This window comes from Perca flavescens, chromosome 7 (assembly GCF_004354835.1).
Source record: "Perca flavescens isolate YP-PL-M2 chromosome 7, PFLA_1.0, whole genome shotgun sequence".
Taxonomy (NCBI): Eukaryota; Metazoa; Chordata; class Actinopteri; order Perciformes; family Percidae; genus Perca; species Perca flavescens.
Window position 1 is genome coordinate 29301440 of NC_041337.1, and position 25658 is coordinate 29327097.

Below are 25658 nucleotides of genomic sequence, written 5' to 3' on the forward strand. Positions count from 1 at the left end.
ACAGGTTTTAATGGGGAGGAGCAAAAAATGCTTAAGTGTGCTTTTTCCACAAGCAAGACTGGGATAGGAAACCTGAGGAAAAAGCTCAGTTATGTCCTCTCGATTAGCAGACAGACAGACAAGAACATAACTCAAGAAGAGTGAAGAGATACTGGACTCTGCAATCTTTTTCTTTCGGTCTTGTGTGAATTTTCTGTTTGAAGAACCAGACAATTGCAAAATTGCATATTCTGTATGGCAGTTAGTTCAGTTGTTGTCATTGTCTTTTCATACATTTTCTTGCCTATGATACACTCGCTGTAAAGCAGATGAAATGCAAAAAGCAAAATTTATTATTTCTGTCCACGAATGAAAACCAAACATTCATGTGAAAGATGGATCGATGACCTAATTACCATTTTAATGGAGTCTTTTTTTTTTTTTTAACGACATGCATGTTCATGTGCAATCATACGTTGTATGCTTCATATTAATAAAAGGTATCACACGCTGCCAAAAAATCTCATTCTCAAAAAGCTGCACTAAGAAGCAGCATCTTGCATTTCAGTAAGGATGTGTCTCTGCCAATACTGTTAGCTAATGTTCTTTGAACGGAAACAACAACAGATTTGTAGGCTAAAACTGAAAATGAACAAGAAGCGGCAACAAAGCTGCTGGGCCAAACCACAAACATGCAGGCCCACTGGCATTTGGAAAAGGAATATCACTGTGTGAACACTGTAGCTGCATTTCAGTGAAGAAGACCATGAATCCAGCTTCTGAATGGTCAGTCTGCTCAGCGGTGGAGAGCACAGGTAGCTGCAATAATGCCGTTAGAGCAAGAATGACCAGTGTTTGGCAATAATGATAAGAAATATTGATATTTTAATGTCTTATGTGCAGGCAGTTGATGTTTGCGGACTGACTGGACCGCAGGTTGATTCCTCTTCCCATCTCCCATCTCTTCAGCCTGTCAGGGCTGCTTCAGGTACTGTACTCTGCTGACACTGATGGTTGCACTGTGCACATCCCATGCACTCAGGCTGAAAACTCAATCTGGCATTTTCCTGGAGCTGGATTGGAGACAGAGCACTCTCTCACTGACAGGCATGTCCAGAGCCTTACGTACAACACAGTCCTATCAAGGAAACCAGTGGCCGTAAAAATCCCAAGGATCTAAGTTATGATAATTATTTATCAAAGACTGGACGAAATCATTGGAGTTCTCTTAAAAGTTAGTATACATGCAGCAAGTAGAGTCAGTTTACATCACTTCAGCATAAGTAGAGAAAATGACTGTTGATAGTCTTTAACCGTAGCTTGACGTCTCCTCCGCATGCCCTCAGGGGTTTTCTGTGCTTTCCACAAGATCGGTGATAATCCTGATTATCACGTGAGAAACAGAAATGGATGCACCGTTTCTTAAGCAAATAGTTTTTCACTAAAATTAAGCAATGACTATAGCAAGCATAACTTTTTCTACTATCTAATGCTGTAAGGCTGTTTGGGAACAATTACAGCAAAATGTGTTGTTGTTCTTTCTCTCTAAACCACCGGTGTCAATTTCTCTAGCATCAGAGAATATGCAGATTTTAATACACACTGAGTAAAATACCTTCCTCTCTGGTTAAAGGTGTGTGAAATCATCTAGTTTGATGGCTGGAAGGAAAGCCTGCAGGCAGTTTGATTGCATGGGACTGTACACCGCTGGCCACAAGGAAACATTCTTGTTTTCAGTTTAATTTGGTCTCTGTACTTAAAGAGACTAAACTAGGGAAAGCAGCACAGGTCGAAAGAAAATGAAACTTGCTTGACAGTAGGAAAGTCAAAACTCTTTGTGACTGTTCTGAAATTTAAAATTGAGTTGTCTCAGCTCTAGGAATTATCTTACTTTCTGTAAAAACCATTGCGTAGGTTTGTAATAAATGCTGTGTACTCTATTTGGGGACTGCTTGATTGACAAGTATCTCAAATCTACACCCATAGCTTTACCCAGGGTCCCCCTGTTGCTTAATGTTAAATAATTTGTCCTCTTTAGTCTCATTTCTCCTGGTTTCCACCTTCTTTATTCAGCCAATCGCCCAAGTTCATCTCCCCACCTTCGGTCTGGGCGATGTCCTCACCTCACCCTTCTAATTCTAATTTGTTCCCCCTCTTCTTTCCTGTGTTCCTACTCCTCCAACCCACCATCTCTCTGGTGTTAATCACAGCATCTCCATCTCGCCATGGGGGAAATCTCCATCACTACTTCTCACTTCATCTGGAATTAATGCAGGATGTCAGAAGGCTATAGGAGACCCTGAGCTGCCAAGAATAGATAGTCAAGTCACTTGGAGAGGATACAGAGAGGAAGAAAGTATAAATTATTTACATTACATTTTTACATCCAGGTTGTATGGTGCTCAGTAAATACCCATTCATCCTGGAAAAAAAACATTGTATTATCCGATGACATAGTGTGTACAAAACGCAGTTTATTTCTTGCGTTTTGTCTTCCACCGATAGGCATTTGTTTTCTAGTAGGGACCGAAGACAAGACTGGTAGAAAGGGGAAGGATTAACGCATAGGGAATTAGTTTCATGGTTTGAAAGGCACATAAATGTTAAAGGATGGTCAAGGTAGATTAAGGTAGAAAACGAAGGTTTAAGGATTCCAGCCAAAATACCAGTTTTCTCTTTGGAAGTAACTATGATACGTGAACAGGAGGAGCTGGGAATTAAACCGCCAACGCTATGTTTTATGGGTGGAACGGTACACAGAAGTCATGGTTTGGTTCATACCCCGGTTTGGTATACTTTTTACGTTATAAAGTTTGTCTACAACTGTATATTCTGCTTGGGCGGCGCTAAGCTCCGGACGCAGCAAGCGTGGCTCTGCACAGTAGCCTCGGGAAGGAACTTGTTCAGGTGGAAAGTTTGCACCCCACAAAATGTGTGTGTCCCCGCATGAACCAAGCAGGCCGGCCTTGTTGCACGATCCAAATTTTCCTTGAAACTTGCCATTTTCAGCCTGTAACGTTGCTCAGAGGTTGTGGTTAATGTTGCTCGATGCGACCGGAGTTGAAAGTTAACTCAAAGAAAGCGGAAAGTGAGGGACATCTGGCGGCAACAGAACTATCCCGTAAATGCACAGTCATCAATACAGACTACAGTAGCCCAAATATTATTTATTAAATGTTCCTGACCCAACGGCTCTGTGGTTGCCTTGTGCTTAAATTTGTGTTCATAGTTTGGGAAGGAGTCTAGCTGGCATCTTCTTTCCACAGTCTGTGGTAGCATAGCTGTCGTGGTGTCGCACTAAGAATTGTCTTACTTTGGCAACCGTTACAAGGCTTCGCTCTGGCATAGTCTCTTTTGTTGCTCTTTTGCTGTCTTAATTCTTGTTTCTGGCTGGCACACTAGTTCATTGTTTTTCCTAAAATCTACTGTTAAAGGACCTGACAATGGCTGCTTTCTTTTCTCATTAGTTCCTTCATGACTGTCTCCCTTGTGGCTTATAGGTTATTGGCTTGCTTTGCTGCGTGCAACACAAGCATCCTACTGCCTACATTCAGTATGTTTTGAAATGGTGACATAATTCAATACATAGTTATGGAATTAGCCATCATATTGTGTAGAAAATTAAGAGAAAAAAAAACCAATTTATGTCAGAGGTGTGAGTTGCAAATCTCTTATTTGGAGCTTTTCTGGAATGGTTGTCTGCAAAAACAAAAGTGGACTGAACATGAATACAGGGGAGGTTGTTTGAGTAAACACAATGCAGTTTGTCAAATATCAGAGCAAGTAGTAATTTCCTGAAGATAGGAGAATACATGTATTTATTACCAGTTCATCTTTCACCACTATTGATATCTGTGTACAGCAGAAGTGAACTGCAGTAAGATGTAGTTTCCTACATGACCTATACATAAAATGTATTTGTATAGCACATTTCACAGATAAAAATCACAAAGTGCTTCACAAGAAATGGAAGGATACACAACATTTATACATTACAGTACATAAACAAAATAAGCAGAAAACCACATACAACCGGCATGTTTTTTTTTTTTTTTTTTTTTTTTTTTATTTAGTAATGGAGTTTGAATCGTGTCTGTCTATCTTAAAATGCACACTGAGTCGCTGCTGTCCTGAATTCTTTATTTAGCACAGCTATGATGTTTCAAATTCTGATCCCTCAAAGGAAAAGAGACCAAGAGACAGAAACGGGGATAAAAAAAGACAAAAGAGAGACAAGGGCAATCTGCTTCCTTGGGTCAGTACTGTTATATAAGGATGACATATCTCCTCAAAGTTGATTTGGACAGACAAATGTCCATCAAAGTTGTTTCAACTGCTCAAGGTGTTTAGAATTCTGCTTCATCATGCCTCAACATCACCTACGCACACTGGCAGCCTATCCCACATACTGCAATCCCCCTTGCTATACCACCGTAGATATAGTGCCACTTGGCCAAGCATGCCAAACACTTAAATATGCACTTCAGTATTCAATGGAAAACACTGCGCTTTCACGGTGGAGAGCGGATTTCACTTCACTGCGAAAACAAAATATTCACCCACAAAACGCTTGTTTGTTCCTCAGGAACTTTTCTGGCTGAACTCCACTACCATGGCCCCTGAAAGAACAGTCATTGGGCATTGCTTGTACACGCCTCGCAGTCACCTATTGGTGGCTAAACAACTGCCGCTGGTACCGGCTGTTGTGTTTATTACTTTTGCTGTTATGTTCTGTAAAATGTTGTGTTTTCTAAAATGTTGTTTCATTTTGTAAAATGCTGTGTTTTCAAAATTGTCGTTCTGAAATGAGTTTTGTGCAAATGTCGCATTTTTTGATATGTTTTTGTCTTTCAGGGCCACTGTACTACAGTTATTAACTATGCTTAAAATTAAACTGTCATATTTTTTTTTTTGGTCATACAGCCCAGACCTAGGTGCTAATAGCCAGATTTCAATACCGTTTGGACAGAGTCAGGCTAGTCGTTTCCCCCCCCACTGACATATATAAAATGGACCAACAGATCCCGTTGCTCTGGACGGAGACCAGTGAAGGCTATTAGAAGCCCTTTTCTGGTGATCGCTGAGCGTTACTGCACAGCCTCCAACTGAGAGAGACAACGTAAATGTGACGTGAGCAACCAGTCTGAAAGTTGTAAGTCCTCTGGTAGCTGTGCCAAGAGAAATCTCAATCATTCCCAATCTTACAGAGACGGAGAGCATAGGTATATGCAAAGAATTTCTAATATAGGAAGAAGTTCCACTCCCTCGTTACTTCCGGCTTCTGAACTGGTTGCAGTTCCACCAAAGTTCCGTATAGGGGGCGCTCACTCAATATCCACTTTTCTCAGGATATATGTTTTTGTCTAGTAATTCGAATGTTGCATTCGAAAGGGGAGGCAAAGAAAATACACACTGCTGGGTGTTTGATTTTTTTTAAAGTCTCTTTTTTTTTTTTTTTTTTTTTTTTTTTGTTCTAAAAAGCCTTTTTAAAATGTCAATGACGTCCTACACATATACGGCCAGAGATACTGCTTTACGGCAAGTTCTGAATTGCTTCCTCTGTTCTCTCGAGGTATCGACAACACAGCTGACCGGTAAGACTCTCCCTGTCAATACACATGCTAGAAAGAGATTTGCTGATGTTTTAAAGCCCACACCGAAATATTCACTCTGACCTTCAGGCTCTGCTTCGGATGCCGTCAAGCTGGATCTCCGATCGTAATCAGACCTTCACTGACCAATCAGCATTCATTAGCAGAATGCTAGCGTGTTATGGGCAACAACGACTCGCCCTGTAAGAAATCAAAAGGAGATAAGTACTCGTTCATTCAACTTTCAACATATAATCCATGTTGAACTTGCAAAAACTACAATCAAATCTGAGATTTCTCAACAACAATCGGGCGAAAGAGACAAATTTAGCCGTCTAGCTCCATAGAGTCCCATTCATTTTGCACGGACCATGATCACCCCCAGTGGAACTCTAATGGAACTGCAACCAAATTTGTTACAATGGGGCTTAATGGGGAGTGGAATGGCTTTCCGTAGACCGGCTTTGGGAGATAACATGGGCACAGGCTAATTATTAACTATTAACATTAGTAATTAAACCTAAACAGCTAACGTAAGTTGAAACTGCCTGTGAGCTTCTCCTGTACTATACGGTAATTCCTCTATGCGACAGTAAGTGGCTTTGTTATGACACAATCGTTAGCCTACTTTTACAAAAACGTCTGCTACAGAGCCATAACGTGAGGTACAAGGTAATGGAGCCTTTTTTACATTGTCCTGTAGTGTTAATTTTGTCACCTATTTTTAATTTAGTCTTAGTCTTGTGCCAAAATTTTTTGTTAGTCAAGTTTTAGTTGACTAAAAGTCTCGTCATTTTAGTCTAGTTTTAGTCAAAAGAAAACTCAAGGTATCTTAGTCAAGTTTTAGTCGACTAAAAGTCTCGCCATTTTAGTGAAGTTTTAGTCAAAACATTTGTCTTTTTTTAAATAAATTATATCTGATAACCATTTCAGTCAAATAGTTATAAAAAAAAAAAAATGCTATAAAGTTATATAAATATTGAGCCTCTTCCTTATTTCACCAGTAAACGACAAAAACAACCACTGCATGGGAGGATATTTTACAATAAAATAAATGCAGCACGAAACTGGCGAGGCGTATTTCAAGGGAACGCAACGTGTTTTTCAGACAACGGCAGCTGCAGACTGTCGTACGTCTCGTGTTGGAAATAGAGACAAACCTTTACACCATTTAGCTGTCAGCATTTTAACTGTTAAATCCAACTGCTAGCTAACGTTATGCTAACGTTACCTGCTGCCAAGTGTAGTGTTAACTAGTGCCCCGTGCAGCGATGTTTCGGTTGACTCTAACATCCGTTGAGGAGCATCAGAGAGAAGCGCAGGCTATTCGGTCCGGTAGAGAACGGTCGTTAGGGCACCTGTCGGTGCCGTAGCACCGGGTCTCAGTAACTGAATATTCTATCTCATGATGAAAAAGTAGAGACGATTGTAGATGAAAATTAAGAGATTTTATCTTAGTTTTTATTTTATGCAAAACATTTTAGTCTCGTCTTTCGTCAACAATAATGCATGTTAATTTAGTCTTAGTCAGCGTTTTTGGACAACGGCGCAGTCTCGTTATCGTCTTGTCTTAGTCATGGAAAAAAAAGGTCGTTGACTAGCATATTTAGTCTCGTCTGACGAAATTAACACTATTGTCGTGTTTCTTTAGAAATAAACAATGGACAAATGGAGTCTTTGAACGCTTCAGATGTAAAGTTATTCGCTGTCGAAGTGACGTCAAAATGAATGGCAGTCAATGGAATGCTAACGGGAGGTGATCGCTTTGTAGCATCAAATTGGCACCATAGGAGGTTTGAGTTCTAAAGTGAAGCTTACCCCCTTGGTTTCCCCCTATTTACAGTCTTTATGCTAACCTGCTGCCCGCAGTAGCTTCATACATACTGTTCAGATAGGAGAGTGGCATCAATCGGCTAATCGGGAGCACGGTGCCGGTCTTTTTTTTTTGGTTGCGAGGGCTGGCGGTGTTCTGTCATGGTACTGGGTTGAAATCAAAGCCGAAATATATCATGGATGCTGTCCATTAGCTTCCTGCCCACTCTTTATTTACAGTACTTATTTTTTCTTGCAGACCACTCGCAGAGTGCAGTCTGGTTATTATGCCGTAATTATGTTTTGACTCCTCCTACGGAGTCACCTTGCTAAAAACAAAAAAATGTCCCCTTGTACACTTCAGTCAGTGGTGCGCGTTAAGAGGATGAAATAGATAATAAGCACAAAAACGGTGCTTAAAAGGAAAGCTCTAGAAAGTGAAGTGGCTGGATGAAAAGGTCAATCACAGTTGCTCTGTTTAGAGCAACTTTTTCATTAAAACCAGCTCGCAGTTTGAGAGTGAAACGCCAAATAAAGACGATGACACAGGTAAGTTAAGCTAGTTATGAGCAGTGCCAGATGGTAGCGGTCGTGTTAGACATAAGACAACGTTGCCTGCAAACCATCATTTATGTTTATGAATTAAACTTTTCCTTGTAGCTCTTCAGCAGCAGCCACTAGTCCAGTTTACCAGTAGCCACCAAGCACCAGCCATGAGCCCATAACTCTAAAGTGGGCAGGTAGGATTGCTCATTTATGTGAATATTATAATAATTAATATTGAGTATGGTGTAGACCTGCTCTATATGATGCCCTAAGACAGGGGTCACTAACCTTTTTGAAACTGAGTTACTTCATGGGTATTGAGTCATATGAAGGGCTACCAGTTTGACACACTCTTCTGAAATAGGCTAACAAATATGCTCAGTTTGCCTTTCGTTATATATGATTATTAATGATACTCATCTATGTGAAGACACTGATCAAGTTAATGATTTCTCACAATAACTATCAATAATGACTTAACAAGGTGGGAAACCGATAATATCAATATTCAATTTTCATTTTTAGAACAGGCCTGAGGGCTACTCATGTGGTCCTTGGGGGCTACCTGGTGCCTACTATAATTTATATTTTTATTTAATCTTTTATTTCATTTTTAAAGATTTTTTTCTTTTTCTTTTTTCTAGAGGTGGGGGGGCTTTTTTCCCTTTATTTCAGAGTGACTACAGAGTGGATAGACAGGAAATGTGAGAGAGATGGGATGACACGCAGAAAAGGGCCACAGGTCGGCTTTGAACCCGGGCCGCTGCAAAAGACTCAGCCCACATGGGGCGCACGCTCTCACTGGGTGAGCCAGAGGTCACCCCTTTTATTTCATTTTAGAAAATAGATTTTGATATTGTTGAACATCATTGTGGTGTTAGGTTTTAATTACATTGTTTTATTATAGTCAGTCGTGAAGTACAGTGGGCCAGTCTAAGGCATGAAACTCCAGGGCTGAAAATGAGTCCCACTACGGCCCTGGTTCAAACAAAGAGTGAAACTCTGGAAACTGGTGTGTGTGTGTGTGTGTGTGTGTGTGTGTGTGTGTGTGTGTGTGTGTGTGTGTGTGTGTGTGTGTGTGTAAGGATTCTGCTGATGTTGCAGACTGTAGCTTAGGGGCCTTGCTCGCTGCACAGCCTGTCTGCAGCCCCAGCTGGCCATAACTGAGCTTGACCCACATCATCACATACACAGGATGAATAATTAATGCACAGACAGCCAACTAGCCATCCACAGAGACAGCCGTCCAACCTTTAGGCCCGTCAAGAGCCCTGTCAGCCCGCCTTGCAACTGGCCTGTTGGTCAGAAATCCAGTCAGTCAGCCACGCAGCCTGCAAGTCTCAAAATCAGCCAGCCAGTGACACAGCGTCCCACCTAATCAGCTAGCCAACCAGCCACACAGCCAGCCCTGCGGTCACGCCCCCACTTGTTTTCCTGAGTCCCACTGTGACCCCCATCGTCGTCTCTTCACTTTCTCTCCTCCCTGCCTTCCTCTTTACTTATTTGCATTGTTCCCCGATGGTTCCCTCCCCCCATCCCCTTTCATCACCAACCCCAACCAACCCATCCAGCGCTCCATTCTCCCTTCCCTTTTTCCTCTTCCCTAATGTGTCAAAAGGGCAGGCCTGTCAGAATAGTTTAGCTACAATACATTGTTTTCTCTGAGGCATAGACAGGGTCAACTGACCCCGACTGTGTATTTACTGTCGGAGAGGAGAAGGGGGGTGGAGGATTCATAGCAGAAAGATGTAGTGGCTGAGTGTTTGACAATTCCGATTTTCTTTTTGTGATTTCAGGCCTCAAAACCAAACTATTCAGAAAGAACAGAAAGAAACAGAAGCCTACAGAATTTGAGTAGAAAAATGTAAACATTGAGTGCTAATACCACATATTCTAAAAAAAGATTCAAGCATGTTATTAGTTACGCAGTAGATTGGGTCACAAAAATACATGTCACACTTCACAAAAGCGCATTGAACCATGGGACAACTAAAAAGCCCCATAAATCCCCAGTTTGGCACGGTTACAGTTTTTACATCAGGGTAGATCATCTAATACACGTCGTCTACACAAGCTGCGTAGCGAAAGCATAATGTTAGCAGTTCTCCGTAACAGTCTACCCAGGATGCTGTGTGATCATTGTTTCAGCAGCACTCAAAGCCCAATGCATAATCACTGTAGCTACACATGTTACATAGAATAATATATATTTGAAGCCTAAAACAACCCTCTGAGTTGCAGTCATGCTCCTCTGTGAGGCTGCACTAGGCAGAGCAGTGCTTTTAGCTAAATGCTAACGCAGCACGCTTTGCATGCACACAATGACGATGCTACCATGTCATTGCAATAATATTCAACATGTAACCATCTTAGGTTGGCACGTTAGCTTGCTAGCATTTGCTAATTGGCACTAAACACAATGTAATTCTGAAGCTGATTGCGAATGTTATTATATTATAAAGTATTTTTTTTTATTATAAAGCAGATTAAGATGCTATACAAATACATCAACATTCAGTATCAACATTTTTAATGCCCACAGCCTGTATTTAGAAACTGTGCCTTTTTAAAACAAGCCATCCGGACTTCTGTACATTTGTGATGTCACAACTATACCATATATAGGTAGAAGGTGCAGCAGGCTCCCTGGCTGCAATGATGGTGCACAGACTAAGAGTAAAATGCTGACCAGAGCAGACTAGACTTTTTTTGGGAGGTGGGCTTAAAGAGACAGGCGCTAAAATGCAGCGTTTCAGACAGAGGTTGAATACAAGTATATTCAGATGGACAGTATAAGAGAATGGTGTTTTTTTTTTTTTTTTTTTACATTAAGACATGTAAACATGTTCTAGTAGAAACCCAAAACACAAGTATGAACCTGAATATAAGCACAATATGGGACCTTTAAGTGCTGCCATGGAGCATTTCACACATTCAGAAACGGTTTCACAACATGCATGCTTGATGTAGAACTATTGCAGCATTGTAGAATAGTTTTTCATTACTTTTTCTCCACTTCTCCACAGAGCACCAGAAATGGGATCTGCTGGAGAAGTCTAAAGAACCATTCTCTTTGTTGCAAACGAGCACATTCATGTACAAAACCCTTCGCAATATGATTTGATAAATAAAGGAAGAATAATAACTGTCATATCGCTCAATGTCAAAACTTTCTTGAAGTGAGAGCACAGCTTCCGATGCTGATGAGCTGTTATGTCATAATTGAGGGCAATGTTGTTGCAGTGATGAAAAATAATACACACAGTGCAAACAAGACTACAGCATAATTCTCTGCATGTCCAATGTGCAATTGATTCTGTGCACCGGGCCGTGCCGGGGTGCTAACCCCAGCTCAAGTCAAGCACGTCCCGCTCAAATTGCATAAGAGGCTGAGCTGCCTTTTGGGCAAATTAAGCCCCTCTGTCGCCCTGCTGCTGACTGCCCCAATCCTTCTCTGCCTTGTTCACACAGTGTTCTCCCTCACTCTCTTTCTTGTATTTCCTCTCCGTCTCCAGTCCTTCCTGCACTCCCTTTCCCCTAATGCTCTCAGTCTCCTCCCTCCTTGTACAATATGTACCCACATATCTGAGCTGAGCCAAGCAGAGCTAGCCAGGCCCGCCTGCTTTCCGTGATAGTAACTGCTTTAATAAAAACACCGTTTTGGGGATGAGAATTGAATTTCATACTTGGACGCCCCGCCACTACATGTGTTTCTTTTTAATAAAGAAAGGAGAGCGAGCGGAGTGAGTGTGGGAGAGAGAGCAGAGCGGTGCAGAGCCACTCGGCCAAAAGATGATAGGCTGAGGCTTTTCTCATTTCTTCTCACATTCTTGCTTCCTTAAGCTCAGCTGTGTGCTTGCTGTTCCATTGGGGAGCCGGAGGGGACATCTGGCTTGTCAATCAGAGCATTTCCACACCTTTTCAAGATAAGGCTGAGTGTCCAGCCATTTCAAAAACTCACTCGGTTTAAGAAATTCTCTCTCCCTGTCCCTTATTTCTTGGCAGAATGAGTCAACATTTATAATCATTAAATGCCTTTTTTGCTGTTCTCCATCACTAATATGACTGATATTACACATTATTAGTCAACTTGTATCCAGTTGCATAACCGTACAGTTAGCCTTCAGTGATTAGCAAGCACAGCTAAACAGTCATAGAAAAAGTGTCTCCTTCAGAAACTCACAGGGGTTTTGTTTAGCTCAATTTGAAGACTTGTAGTCACTAAAGTAGTTTGTTAAATTTTCAAATGCATATCGGTACCCACATCAGTCAGTTTTCAGGCATTGCAGTGTTCTTCAGTTTTGTGTTTTTTTTTTTTTTTTTTTTTTTTTTTTTTACTGCTCATGACATTTGTTTAAAATATTTCAAAACTAGGCCTATATAAGAACTGTTTATTCAGACTGATCTCATACAGTGGCGTATGAATGACACGCCAATTCGTATGCCGTTTTTGTGTGTCATCAAGACTCATAATTGCTTTTTAGTGTGTCTATCAACGCCGTTCGGCCGCCATTGACCTACATTACGTGTGAATTTTCGCCGTAGCGAGTAGTATGAAAGGACGTAAGTCCGCGGATGGGTGGCAACGTTTATTGCGTCCCTGGTCTTGTGAGTGATGGGAGCTCCCATGTAAAAAGCTACTCTACCTATTTGGTCTGAGATTACTGATGATTCAGTATATTCATTACAGCTTGAGGTTTAAGTGATAAAGATTAATTTGTTCATGTACTGAATACCTCTTTGCAGTATATGATGGCAGTATGATCTCTGGGAAATCTAGTGCGAAAACAGGAAACACTGCTTGGCAACAGATGCAGGAAAAAAAAAATGCCGTGAGAAAAAAACAAGAGGATGCAGATTACCACTTCACTCGATACAGTATCAAATGCTTGCACAGATGTGCACATAAGATGTACCAGTTAAAAAAACGTGAAAACAATATCCTTTTCTTTGAGAGTGGTTTGTGACTTGTATTGCTTGGGAGTAAATAAAGAGTTTTGTGAATAAAGTCTTGTGACTATCAGCAGCTGTGAAGAAGGCATGCAGCATCTGTGATAACTGATAAAGGAGACAATTGTTCCAATAAATGAAAACAAAAAGTTGATTTGTCTCCTTGTCATTTCCATCCTGAGATCTGTGAAAAATCTATTTCCCACCGTGTCTTGTGGGATAACTACATGTCAAAAATGTTCACGGGCTCCATGTATGCTGCCGCTGACTGCGCTTGTAGTATTACGGTGAAATGTGAAAAGTGCTGCCAGCTTGGGTTTGTGCAGACGACACAGCAAAACACCCACACCAAATTATTGATTGCTTGGAAACGTCATGTGAAACCTTCCTGAGACATTGAAAATATGCCAGCAGTACAGGGAGCACAAAGATCTGTTTGCATTCATTTTGATAAAAGATAATTATCATGATAGAACTCCTTTCCCACTCTTGACCAGTAAAAGGGAGACCCAGGGCTGGAAACCAGTTAAAGCTGTAGCTGAAAAGGGAGAATAAACATGATATTGACCTGAGCCCCCTGTAAGTGACCCAGCGTTGATTTCCTAAACATATCAGACCTGAGCTCACTGCACCGTAGAGCTGCATGGCCTCTGACTTAGCACAGGCTAAGTCTGCTATTATTCCTACAGGAGCTCAAATACAAAATGAGGCTAAACATTTTTTTTTTAAATTTAAGAATATGCTTGGAGGCTTTCCCAACTACCTGTAGACACTCTAATTACAAGTAGCGCAATTCCAAATATTGGCAGAAAAATAATTCACCCTCTGTCAGAAGAGCACGCATTCGTACATAGACAAAGTATGATTGCTGAAAGCTCTTTTGGAGATTGTTTCCAGTCACTCTGCATTATACATCATAGATGGAAGACCAGGGGGATTACTCTGTTTGAGATGAAGCATACTGTGTAGGAAGAAAGATAAGAACAAATGTAAAATGGACAGAATTAGACAGAACGACAAAAGAAAAGTAGACAGCAAACAAATGGACAAAGGCTAACAATAATTTTCTGTGGTGCTTGGCTAAAGGCATCTGTCAACACTACCAGTCTACTCAAAGGGTTGATCTGCAACATTTCCATATAAATACATGTCTGTTCTTTGTGTCAAATAATGTTGTGATCAAACCACAAGTCTCTATTTTTCTATTTCTACATTTTGAAACAAGATATAAAGTGTAGATGTGAAGGAGTTGGCGGAAGGCACCCACAGCTATATTAGGCTTACTGTACGTACACCCCGCTGCCGACTTGGGCTTCAAAGTTACAGGAAGTCCTTCATTTTCAATGGAAGCCGGCTTCTCTCAGCCGCAAGAAGCGGCAAATCCGTCAGCGTGGTGTGTTGAGCGCGTCAAGCAGAAAGTTGAAGTTAGCTCAACTTTATGGTAATGAGCTATGATGCGGTTCTGCCCCAAACGACCAGCAACCAATCGGAATATAGACATCCTTTGCGCTGGCTGATTCCAGAGAACATACAATGTAAACTTTCATTCCTACCAAAACATTAGTTTCGAGAAAATGGAGGAAAAGCTAATCATCGCTGTTGCTGGGTTCCCTATAATTTCTGATAGGACTTTGTTTGCGTATAGGGACCAGTTAAAAAAAAAAGTTGGTGTCTCCGGTGAGTTGGTGACGTGTGTGATGTTTTTATTATTTAAGTACGTATGCTAGTCTTCCTTGCTTGATGTGAATGTCCTGCCACGTCAGAGTGACCAAAGCGTCAAAAGCTTCCCCGTACTTTTTGACAAGCGTCCTTGACAGGGCGGGCCAGAGCTTCTTTTGCAGCTCCAGTCGGCGGCGGTGTGTACGTACAGTAATGGAGTGATGGGTAATGTAACTTCTGCTGGTGAGTAGTGGTATATTGACAGAGGGAGTGACATATTTATTGTTCGAAGTTTCGTCAGATGTATACAATATTCACAATATTCTGCACTATGCATATTTATTTGTTCCTGTGTCACCTCCTACTGTGCAATATGCCTTTTTTTTATTCTTTATTCATCTGCACCTTATTAGGCTGGATTATTGTAATGCACATTATGACCTTTAGTGAAAATGGACATGACCCTCCCCTCGCCAGTAATAATTTTTCTATGACCCTCCAAAACAATTTGGGAAATTGTTGGGGGGAATTGTTTTTTACAACCATGATATACAGACTAAACCTCTTTCTTTCTCATCTGACGCATCCCACTCCTCTGTTATGGTGTAGTGGCCATTTCAGTAGATTTACTCACTAACGTTGTGGAAACCCAATAAGCATGGAAACTAAATGCACACTTACTGCATTACTTCAGATACTAAGTTACTCCTCTAGTAAACTAGTATTCACATGAAATAAAACATTGAGACCATTAAGCAAAGCACTCTGGGTAACATTCAACACACAAACTGGTTGCTATGGACTCGTCACTAGGCTTCCTCCACTTTGCCGTTTAAACAAAGTGGAATAAACATAAATCCAAATCTACAGAAAACCCGCAATCAATTAGTAAGCTGACATCAAATGTGGCATTTAGGAAACCTTTATTGCAACCTTGGCACGGTAAGATGTCAGACTAGTAACAGTCTGCTGCTCCCATCGTCAGCCAGGAAATACTTTTTTTACTAAAGCAACATATGAAATCAGATGTATTAACTACCACCATTTAGTTGTTTTGTGTTATTTAGCTAAAATATTTATGAAATATCTGGTCATGCCAGACATAATTATTCCACTCGTTTTTTTTAAACCACCAGGGGGGCAGTGCTCATGGTGCCCCACAGCAAACTCATGGGTCAGACCCATCTGGTAGTGAAGGAGCGCTGAGACTGAGAGCTACATGGATGACCCTCCCCTCAACAAAGAAACAAAACATATATTAACTGCTGCGTGTAATAGAAGTGTTTATAGTGTACATACAGTATTAATATTGTTACACTTTTTTACACTATTTTTTATATATTCTATTTAATGTGTATTTCTCTTATTCTGTTGTGTTTGAATATTTGAGCTGCTGTAAGAAGTGGATTTCCCCAGTGTAGGATCAATAGTCTATCTTCTCTTACAGATAAAAAAGGGGGAATTGCAAGAGCCAACATGGGTGAACAGAATCTTAACTATTTCTTTACACTCAACCAGACATGTAAAGCCTTAATCTGTTTTTTTTGTTTTAAACCAATAAAGCATAGTTTTTCATACTTGGAGTATTAGTGGTTTGTACAACTAGGAATACATGGTTGTACATGAATATACGGTTTAAAATGAAAAAAATGACTTGAACAAAACAGTGGTACCATCAATCCTTATAGGCATCATATTTGCTGTAACACAAATGGGAGCAGGTGACAAAAGATCGCTCTAAGACGTAAAAGGGAAAAGACCTGAAGTGTGAGTGTATTTCAATGCAAGCTCATCCTGGGTAGCATGAGAGTATACAAGCCTCAGTAGAAAATGGCTGTGTTGTTTCCCATCTCATTTTATGTCTGTCTGTCTGTCTGTCTGTCTGTCTGTCATATTTTTTATATATATAAAATATTCAACGCTGACCAAGCTATCACTGGAAAACTGAATGGAGGAAATGTGGCATGATTTTGAGGATAGAAAAATATATACATGGTTGAAGAGGCAGATGAGAGGAGCAAGGGAGAGAAAAAGATTACAAGATAGAAACAAGAGTAAACGATTGTGAAGAGAGCTGAAGAAAAAGGAAACTGGAGACAAATTGCAAATGCTCCCTAGCAGCTCTGACTGACAGGCCAATCATCTTGCTAGCACATCTTGAAGCGAAGCCTGGCTGCCTGTTATTAATTGAAATGTGATTGGAGGATGTGGGGGGGGGGGGGTTGCCACCATGCTCACATCTAATCCACATCAGAGCAATTAATAACTCATTCACTCCTCTTCTCTCCACTCCACTCTCATCACCATTGATATGTCCAATGGTGACTAGAAATTAGAAAAGGAGAGAGAAATAATTGAAAAGAGATAATTCCAAAAGGGGAGCTCGGGGCAAATGATGGAATTGGGAAAGGGGATTAATTTGTGCAACAATTCAGAGGGCTGCCCAGAAGGGGATTTTTTTTTCTTTTCTTAATTCCCTGAGAGATTTTGCAACGGCCAAAATCTCTTGACTCACTTTCATTCATGTCCAGAAAAAAAGTATTAGGCTAAAAGCCAAGGTGTCCCGTCTCATGCTTTGAGTCATTTAGTTGCGTAACAATGTCATTTTTAAGAAATTGTGTGGAACTGGAGTAGTGGGCATTTCTTTACAACACTGAGTGAGCATTAAAGAAACATGTAATCCATCTATGATTCAAGATTTTGAAGCAAGCAGGGGCAGATTGTTATAACTATGATGGGGTACAATAATGTTAACCATAACCCATAAGGATGTGATCCTTAACATAAGTGGGCATGTTGCTAATATTGTTCCACTAGTGTACGTGTGTAATTTGTACACAAGTACTTCTATTTGAGTAAAACTGTAAATTTTTTACTTGATTACACTATTCTAGTACTCTTTTACGGTGGCCGACAGGGGCAAACGCATTGCAACTTAATGAAACACGCAAATAGACAAAACCCAAGCCAATTAAGAAAACCTCTTTTAAATAAATTTGACAACACATGCGCAGCATTTGGCAAACGCGCTGCAAATACACACAACACAACCAAACGCGCTGCAAATACACACAACACAACCAAACGCGCTGCAAATGCCCACAACACAACCAAACGCGCTGCAAATACACACAACCCAACCAAACGCGCTGCAAATACACACAACACAACCAAACGCGCTGCAAATACACACAACACAACCAAACACGCTGCAAATACACACAACCCAACCAAACGCGCTGCAAATACACACAACCCAACCAAACGCGCTGCAAATACACACAACCAAACGCACAAACGTGCTGCAAATACACACAACACAACCAAACACGCTGCAAATACACACAACCCAACCAAACGCGCTGCAAATACAGAAACACACACACAATCTCCAAAAACAAATGCAACAAAAAAAACGCTGCATCCAGATTACACAACGGAAGTTCTCCAGGCCTCTAGGGGGAGCAGCTAAGTGGAACAGCTGGATTTTCGACCCCATGGGGAGAGAGCGCGCTCTGCCTTTTTATTACCACGCGTTTACAGGCACGTCTCTGCTGGTTGAGTATCACCTGTGACCTGAGCCAATAAACTAGAGACACGCCCACCAAACGAGAGAAAACCTATCTCAAACATATACTTAATATTTACAGTCTATGATCTTGAAGCAGCTGCACACCGGTTCTGAGTTTGAACATGCCCCGTCTCTCTCTCTCTCTCTCTCTCTCTCTCTCTCTCTCTCTCTCTCTCTTTATTTGCGTGTGTTTCATTACGTTGCAGTGCGTTTGCCCCTGTCAGCTACCGTACCCTTTCCACCTCTTATTTCCCTGTGTGTCAGTCTTTTGCGTGGTCGAATTTCGTACTCGTTTATGTTTATTGGCTGAAGGATCAGTATAAAGTTGACGAGGATAGGTGAGGGGCGAGGTGTCCTCGCCACAAGTGGCAGGTTTTAATGCACAATCATTTATTCAAGGTACTTTTTTCTGTCTCTTAGAAAACAAATCTTTTTGTCAGTTTTACCCTGACATTCTCCCTCTTGCTGAGAGCCCTGTAGGTACACACAAATAGTGAATGCCATCCCAATCAAATGATTCCTCTATTTAATAAGGTCTGCCATTATAAGTGAAGCCACATCATTGTGAACATCTTGAATAGGGAGTGAAATGCTCTGAAAGGTGTACAGCAGCACATAGAAAAGCTGTACAACTTAAGGTATTAGCCATTTCTTTCACTGCAACCTTGGCCCTTTTATATTCAGAAAAACTCCCATTCTGAGACCTTGGGGTCTGAATATCATTTCAAAACTGTTTGAATAAGTGAAAGAAAGTAGTGTGGCGTAACTCGGGGAAAAAAAGTCAGGAACCAAAACTGACAGGGTTTCAAAGTTTGTTTCTGACTTTTGTAACCAAGCTACGGTGTACACATTTATTGTAACTTGTAACACAGTTGGTGAAAGAGCTCCACTAAATTTTAACAGTACAGGAAAGAAAACCATATTACACAATGAGTTTGCACAATCATGAAGCGAACCTTTTTGTGACAGTCCTGCAGTTTAAATTACATTTTAAAACCCATTCTAAAGTTTGGATGGCCCAGCATTAGGGTGGCACGGTGGTTAGCACTTCACTCGGCGTCAAGGCCTCTTTACAGTCGCCGTTCCCCACCTGTCGCACGACAATGTGACATCCAAATGACGTAGATCTCGCTGGCGCGCCAGGATTTAAAGAGGTTGCGTACCACTCTATTTTTTTCCAGCGGTGCATGACAAAGCGGAAACAGGAAGCATGGACGAGTTCGAGGACATCCGGATGCCAGGACTCTGAGTGACTGCAAGTTAACCTGACTCCACCAGATGGATCGCTTCGTATTTGCTCGGCATATCCATCTGGGAACTTTCTGTTGAACTTTTGGGAAGGGGCGAAAATACTGGTTAGCTGATTGGATAACCAACATAGGTGTCTATCAACACCTACGTTGGTGATAGACGGGCCAAATCAACCAATCAGATCAAACTCTTGCCGAAACCAGTCGGGAGAAGAGCAAAAACGTCTTTTCCTCCGAGAAAAGCCTCCAGTGCTGTTTTTTGCTCTTCTTTCAATGAAGGAATACTTTCTAATTTGGATAAAACTTGCGCGGTAGCTACGCTCATCTCATCCGTGGAAGCTGCCATGTTGTTTAGACTAACAGTCGCTTCTCGTTGCGTCACACCTAAACCCGCCTCAAAACCAACACGGACTGGTCGGTCGTTTGGCGAACGGCTCCAAATTTTCTCTATCTCAAGATTCCAGACTGATCTGCGAATGGAAAACTGGAGCTCGCAAGATCAGGACGGTCTCTTACTGGGTTAAGAGGAGTTCTTCTATGGTGAATGAAAGGCTTGATCCGTCAATGCTGCTGCCAGTTCTGCCATTGTTTACCTTTTTTCTTCTAGTCCGTAGAAATAGCAAAGTCGGTAGCCTTTCCTCAGTTGCGACATCTCTGTTCAGGAGAAGACTGCAACTGGTGTCGCAACCACCACGCAAGAGTATAAATAGTTACGGCGCTCCGATGACGTCACACTGTCATGCGACACATCGGGAACGGCGGGTATACCGCTCGCTTTAGCGTGGCTTTTCTCCGGGTTTTCAGTCTTCCTCCCACAGTCCAAAGACATGCAGGTGTTTGGTTAATCGTTGACTCTAAATTGTCCGTTGGTGTGAATGTGAGAGTGAACTTTTGTTTGTCTCTATGTGGTTGTCTGTTTCTATGTGTTATCTCTGTGATAGTCTGGCGACCTGTCCAGGGTCCAGGGTGCATCCCCCCCCTCTTGCCCACTTTCAGCTGGGATAGGCTCCAGGGGTTATCATCCAGGTCCGCATCACACTGCATCATTGCAATAATTAATTTTAACACCCCTGCTGTAGAGGCATGCTAGCAACTCTGTGAGGATGCACTTAGGCCCAGTGGTGCTTTGAGCCAAATGCTTTCACATTACAATGCTAATTCTAGCATGTTGATGTTTAGCTGTCTCTCGCTCTCTCTCTCTCCTACAACCTCAGCCTCCTCCTCCACCTCTTTTGTCTGTATCTCTCTTACTGATACGCCCCCCCCCCAATACCTTTCCCCATATCCCTCCATCTCCGGGTCTCACTAGTCGTTTGCGCCTCCTCGTGAGTGCTATTACAGCATCACTTTGCATTTAGATAACCATCGCCTCGCCACCCCAAATTGGTCCGGAGCAGGAGGAGGGGGATAAAGAGAGGGGGAGAGGAAAGAGGAAGAAGGGGAGGAGGTGGAATAGGACAGGGGGAAGAGGAGGAGGCGATATTGAAGTTCAAGCCGAATGCTTCCCGGAGAAATAATCGCAGATGTTGGAGCCCCTGCAGATAGTAACACACAGGGAAATTTTAGGGGAAATACAGACCAGCAATTTCACCGCTGGCAATTTTACCATTACACTTTCATTTCGCAGCTCCCCCGCTGTGTCATCCACACATTTATTTTGTCCCAGAATACCTCCTATCCCCATCCCCAGAGTTATGCCAAACTGAGTTGCATTATAATATCATGACGAGCATTCCACTTTGCAGTGCCAAGGAGCCTTGTATGGATACAACAAAAGCAACATAAGTAGCATCTATGTGCAGCTACAGTTCCATTACTATCACTGCATACATTTCTTCAGTTGAAGTTTCCAAATGAACCGTGAAAGCAAATTCCCTCTATGGAGAACAATAAATAAATAAATTAAAGGTCCAGTGTGTAACGTGTTTAGTAGTTCATTATCAAAATCTGTGTCGCCCGTTCACAAACGTGTCCTTTTTCATGAATATTTACCTCCACCATCAATTCCAAATATTTCTTTTGGCTTGAAATTTTACGTTTGCATTCGCATGAACTGGGGTAGACGCTCCATATTCATGCGCCATCTTGAAATCCGTTAGCCTGTAAGGGACATACAGGACATACTGCTCCGCCTTTCGTGTTTTCGCGGTCACATGACCAACTCACAGGTGCTGCTAATTTCCGATGTTTGTATTGTCTGTGTCACACAGACCCATCAGAATAGAACAGAATACACATGCTCCTATTTTAATTGATCCAGCTGTCTACACAAGCCTTGTTTTCCCCTCTGTTTTATGCAGGTATTTATAGTAATTGCATGTTGGACTCTGAGCATACTGTGCTGCTGCTGCTGCTCTAACGTGCTGCTCGCGCTACGCCTCTTCTTAGGGCATTAACGAATAGTGTTTTGTAGAAATCAACTTCTCCCCAAAAGTCGACAAATAGTCGACTAGTGGTGGGGTATTTAATCGCGATTAATTTCATGATTGTCCATAGTTAACTTGCAATTAATCACTTTTTATTTTTATTTTTTTTATCTGTGCAAAATGTACTTTTAAAAGGGATATTTTTCAGGTTTTTTAAGCTCAAGTGGTATTTGAAACTTGATGTACGCCGGTGGTAACTCAATTCACATTAACAGTAATTGCAAATAACTTTAGTCTTGTCGAGAGAACCATCTGGAAGGGCTTTGAAACTAAACGTTTCTTTTCTTTTTTGGGGGTTCTTGAGCTTCTTTTTAATGGTCATTGATTTAGTTAAAAATGTTACTCAGAACCGATGTGGACTTTTATTTTGAAATACTAACTCTTTCAGTGTGATGTTTTTCAAAATAAAAGTCTCTTAAATCCACATTGGATTTTACAGGGATTTACAATAAACCCTGTTCATAATTTAGCACATCTACACTACTACACCTATTAAAGGTAATGAGTGGCACAGACAAATGATAGAGACAAGATGAAGAAGAAACTAAACATGAAAGTGCCAGTATCCATTCAGCAGCATGACAGAGTGCCTGAGATGACACTATAAAAGAGAAATCCAATGTCAATGGTCCATTATAACAAAAGCCTATTTTACTAAATGTGATGATGATCGAGACCCATATGCAATCAAGCTTCATCAGTTTTCTTTTACAGAAATTATTTTTTTTACGTACCCTTTTATTGAGCAACATCTTCTCAAAATAAATTGTTACTGTGAAAATGTAATTTTGAAGTTGAATTTCAGTGACCAATCATATTCCATGTAGGTTAATTTAACACAATATTAATGACTGAATGAATAAATGAATATGAGGCAGGAGAAGAGCACTGCACTGCGGAACATACAGTATATGGGATTAGAGTGAAGAGGAAACAATGAACGGAGCAAACGGAAGCTGTAATGCTAACAGCATTAGTCCGGCTTGGTTTCTCGGTGGCCTTGTAAACAATATGAACAAAAGCCAGTCACCTTGCTCTCTCTCTGGCTGTTATTCATTGGCACTCTTTAGCTTACACTTGTACAGTAGCATTAGCAGCCTCCCCTGCTGTTCATCACTGGCCAAGCTGTAATTACAGACTCATCCAGAAGAGACAAAAGGAGGAAGCTCTGAAGGTGTGGGTGGGGGTGTGTGGGCGGGGGTGTGTGTGTGTGGGTGTGGTGTGTGTGCACCTGTGCAGTGTGCGTAGGTGTGCATCACGTGTGCGATAGAGATCAAGCGGAGACAAAACAAGTGCAAAGAAGCCTGATCATCCTTTGAGCTGCTGTACTGAAAGAGTCCCTCACCATCCACCACCATCCACCCACTCTCTCTCTCTCTCCATCCCTCCTTCCTTTCTTTCTTTCTTTCTTTCTTTCTTTCTTTCTCATTCTCCATCTCTTCTTACCCTCCTGCTGACATGTCTCTTTTCCCATCTACTCCTTCTCTTTCTCTCTGCAATTGCTGCTACATTTGCTCTTAAAAGGGAGTCTAACATCACAAGGATCGCTCGGACTTTGTCATTGATCAAGATCGAAAAATAACAGAATTGTTTATAGGTGGAAAAAAAAACAGAAAAAAAGAAGAAAACAAAGCAAAAGGAAATTTGCCTATCTCGACAAACGCGCGTGAATACCTCGGATCTTAAACACAAACGTTAGGAGAGTTTATTTGATTTGTGTCTAAAAGCAAGAATAAAAAGACAAACTTTTTTTTTTTTTTTTTTTTTTTAAATGCCTAAGCTTCTTTTTCAGGCGGCTCTCTGTGGAGATTTTAATTATGATTTGGCATCAGCTGCCGTTTATTGGATGAAATGGACGTTGCTGATCAAGGCTCTGTTGGAAGGTGGCAGAGATGGAGGGAGATACAAGCACACCAGTAACTGAGGGACAGAGAGATTGCGAAGCTGATCAGACGCATTTTCATTCACACCATGCTCAGCTACATGCTGGCAGGCCACGCACACCCACATCCACGTCGGAAGCAGAACCCTTTTGCTAGCTTCAGAATTTGCACTTAAAAAGTCAAAAAATGTATGTAGAAATGTCTGTTTTGCTACTTTCTATTGTCAGTTGACAAGTCATCTATCAGCTTATGAAAGCTTTATAATTTAAAGCTATGGTACGCAACTATTTAATAATAATGAACGTCTTTACATAGTACATGCCGTTGCCAAATATGTTGATACAAAGCTACTTAGGGCTCCTGCACACTGGTTGTGTGGTGTGAGCGTGGCGTTTCTGTTGCGTGGCGGCTATGTCTTTGCACACCAGAAACGTGTCTGACAGGGCGCTGCTGCTGCTAGCCATGTCTGTATACATTTGTTGTTTCCCATTGATAAAATGAAATGCCATGTTAAACATGAATATATACTGATTTGATTACAGCAAAGACAACGTCTGCAGTATTGACGGCAAAATAGGCTACAGAATATTTCATTCTGTATTGACAGGTGCAATATTTGAAAATCGATAATTATTTAATTTTTTTTTAAATTACATTTATGTCAAAACCTAGAGACTTTCAAACATCAAAAATGTCTATTAAATGTATTAGTGTCAAAATGACATATAAACATTTTTTCCTATTCTATTTTGCCTGGAAACGCTTCCAACACGCTTGCGTGTCGGGTGAAAAAATAGGTGTCTGTCCTATTTCTAGCATGCACACGTTTTTGGCGCGGCTGAGATGTGCGTAGCTTGCAGGCAGTGTGTTAACCTGTTAACATGGGAGCCGAAATAAAAACTGACACGCCACACAGCTGACACGCTCACGCCACGCAGCCAGTGTGCAGGAGGCCTTACTGTAAGCCTATCAGCTCCATAAAACTCTCTCTGTATTTCTCAGTAAGGCTAGGTTTACAAAATGGTGTAGTCTGGCGACTTTCGCGGGCAGCAGCTCGAGTAATGTGTTTCACGTCACAGCTGAAAAAAGGAAAACCGCAACGGTCAGCTTTGGAGACGAAGAGGACATAACAATTACAAGATAATTACCTCTTCCAAAGATTCCATGTGTCCTCCTTGATTTGACGGCATAAATGCTACTAACAACTGCATGGAGGAGGGGTGGAGGTTGTGCGCAAATCAGCGCGATCACCGAAGGCTTGCGTCATCGTTGTGTTGTTGTCATTACTTAGAATTCGACAGAAACCACACACTATAGGTTTAAAAGTCCAAACACAAAATGTCTGGTCTTCGTCTCTTCCTGGAAGAATCCTTTGATGCACAGGAAGTGATGGAAGTAAATATGAGATAAAAGTAATAGTACGGTGTAGTCAGCATGAGGCTGGAATTAGTCTATATCCACGATGGAAATTCCACCGGATGTCTTTTATCTTCCTCTTTCTTTGTGTTGTGTGGCATTTTAAACTGGATTAATGAGGACTATGGTTAACTGCTCCTCACATCTCTGCAGGGTAAATCCAGACAGCTAGAGTTTTTTGTTGCACAAGAATGAAAACCTTTGAACGTATATATGTTCCGATTGGTTTAACGAAATGCCAATAAACCAGTGCACCTTTTTCTCCCATCCCGGAATGCTGTGTGGACTAGCCCGACCCTCCTTCGCAGCACTGTGGAGGAAGGTCTGGCAATGCGAGACTAGGTTGGAATTAAATAAATTTCATATAAATATATATGTTAATGTATCTGCAGATCTACCAAGAGAAGAGTGTTATGCACACCTCTCAAATATAAAAAAAGCAACAAAAAAAAACACATGTAGCCCTGCACATCAAACAAGCTGATTGGTTAATTCACAACCAATAGGGAAGCAAAAAAGAAGCTTAACGTAAAAGAAACATCTAAGCAAACCATTCCAAACACCTGTGCACGTTC

At 41.3% G+C, this 25658-nt stretch overlaps 1 long non-coding RNA gene across 1 annotated transcript; it reads right to left on the bottom strand.

The window, feature by feature from the left end:
* Positions 1-25026, bottom strand: LOC114559179 (uncharacterized). Its single transcript, XR_003693030.1, has 3 exons — positions 24816-25026; positions 2167-2283; positions 1-1052 (listed from the first exon to the last, which is right to left on the bottom strand). It is a non-coding gene; the product is annotated as an uncharacterized LOC114559179 (long non-coding RNA).
* Positions 25027-25658: the final 632 nt, after the last annotated feature.